General features: G+C 46.7%; 1 long non-coding RNA gene across 1 annotated transcript; it reads left to right on the forward strand.

Annotated features, from left to right (window-relative positions):
* Positions 1-986: 986 nt before the first annotated feature.
* Positions 987-1,812, forward strand: LOC126387079 (uncharacterized). The gene is made up of 3 exons (XR_007569596.1): positions 987-1,238; positions 1,321-1,501; positions 1,591-1,812. It is a non-coding gene; the product is annotated as an uncharacterized LOC126387079 (long non-coding RNA).
* The last annotated feature ends 590 nt before the right edge of the window (positions 1,813-2,402 follow it).

Raw genomic sequence — 2,402 nt, forward strand, 5'->3', positions numbered from 1 at the left:
CAGCTGTGAGGGTCATAAGGACAGAGGGATGTCATGTACTGTAAAGCCCTGTGTGGCAAATTGTGATTTGTGATATTGGGCTTTATAAATAAAATTGAATTGAATTGAATTAATTCCTTTTTCAGTAATTTTTTTTCTTAATTTCCTTTCCTTTTCACTTGTGCACTTGCTGAGGGATGTTGCAGCTGACAGAGAAAGTTCTCTCATCACAGAATGATTTTTCCTTTCTTTACTTTTATAGATGACAAAAACCAAGGTCTCTGGGGAATGCCCCATTTGTGGACATGAGCTGAGAGCCCTTTCCAAGCACCTCCGGCAGAGCCACGGTGAGAGCCCTTTCCAAGCACCTCCGGCAGAGCCACGGGCTTCTAAACCTAAAAGAAAGAAGCATCCTCAACAATCTGGCGACTGGCCGGATTACAGTTATGATTACATCTATCCTGTCTTTCCTCCTCCTGACTAAGCAGAAGCGGCAGCAGCAGCAGCAGGGGGGAGCCTCATCCACCTCCTCCGACAGCTNTTTTTTTTTTTTTTTTTTTTTGTAGTCCTGTTGTGTCTTGCTGGTTTTTGTCATGGCATGGCACACTGTGGAAACAAATTTCCACAACAAGACAATAAAAGCTATCTATCTATCCTGTCTTTCCTCCTCCTGACTAAGCAGAAGCGGCAGCAGCAGCAGCAGGGGGGAGCCTCATCCACCTCCTCCGACAGCTCAGAGGAGAAGCAGGAGGAGCAGCAGCAGCACCAGCAGGCGGGAGCCTCATCCCCCCTCCTCCTCTGAGAGCTCAGAGGAGGAGAGCTCAGAGGAGGAGGAGCAGGAGGAAGAGTAGCAGCAGCACCAGCAGGGAGCCTCATCCCCCTCCGCCCATGACAGTGGTGAGGAGGAGGAGGAGGAGGAGGAGCAGGAGGAAGAGGCCGAGCAGCAGCCACCGGTGCCTCAGAAGAGGAAGACCTCTTCTTCCGTGCCTCCTGCTGCTGCTGCTTCAAGACAGAAGCAGAGCAACAGTGAGGTGAGTGAGATGGTTTAGTTCATCAATAATTTTACAAATCTTTACCAAGCTTTGAACAAAGGAGGTTATGTGGTCATGTTAATGATGTTTTGTATTGTGTTTTTTCCTAGGGGGAAACAGAACATCTGAGCCCTGAACTTAAAAAATTCCACCGTGCCATAAAGCCCTTTTTCAGCAGAAAGAGCAAGGCCTCGAATTTAAGAACGATATGTTTTGGCACCTCAATTGGTAAGAAATTACACATTCTATATTTGTGCAGGTGTGTGGAGTGTTTTCATGCTACATTCATCATCACGTTTCATTTTCACAGACATATACATGGCCAAATACAGCGAATTTGTGGCTTGACCAGAGGGGACGAGCAGGATGAAGCAGAACGCAATCTCGAAGACCACACGAACGAAAGTATTCATAAAATATATGATGCTCGGGTGGTCTTCGGTGAAGTACTGGACATGGGAGTTTTTAGACAACGTCCTTCTTGTCAAATCGTAAGTAGTGAACTTTGAAAGACGTAACCTTAGTAAGTACTGAAAACAAATGAATGACAGAGACTAAATCCAGACTGGTCTTTCCACAGCTACCCTGCTCTCCTCAGAGCATTTGGCCTGGCACCAACTACTATCATTTTGAATGTGGGCCAGGCCATTTCATTTATGGAGTACCTCAGGGACATCCCACCAAAATATTCCAGGGTGTCCCTGCGAAAAATCACAATTGTCTTCAAGGAGTTGAAGAAACTCTACAGGGACATTGGCTGCACGGTGCTGGGCCACCAGTTCCTTGTCAAACAAAACAAGGAACAGCGACTGGTGGCCAAAGCCGACCTGGCCAAGTGTCAGGCCCTGGCCAAGGCCAAGATCCCTTCACTCCTTGGTAAGTCTGTACTGCCTCTCTCTTTCTCTCTCTCTCCTACACACACACACACACACACACTGTACTTTTCTGATATACATCATTATTCTCTTCTCTCTTTAACTCTCATTTCAGAGGACATCGAACAGGACCCCCCCCCCCCAATTTCAAACCCTTTCATGATGTGATCACTTTCAAAATCAGGTTAAATTTAGTTTTTATAGGTTTATCCAATTGACTGCTCTCTCTGTTTTCTGTCTGCCGTTTTTCCGTCTGTTGCAGATCATTGACCAGAAAACGGTGTGGAACTTTGGGACAGCGCAGATCTACCTGGAGCCGGAGGAGTACGGGTGGTTCACCCAGTGGCTCCGGCTCCGCAACCGGTCTGTGCCTCTGAATAATTTGTTGTTCACCTCGCTTGGCTTTCACAGGGTAAATTTAATCCATACTGACCCAAGCATGAATTTGTCTTTTGTAGAACTTTGAAACAAATGATGAGATGCAGAAGAACCTCTCCTCGTTTATGTGCCACAGCGC

Source organism: Epinephelus moara, unplaced genomic scaffold (assembly GCF_006386435.1).
Source record: "Epinephelus moara isolate mb unplaced genomic scaffold, YSFRI_EMoa_1.0 scaffold1914, whole genome shotgun sequence".
NCBI classification, from domain to species: Eukaryota; Metazoa; Chordata; class Actinopteri; order Perciformes; family Serranidae; genus Epinephelus; species Epinephelus moara.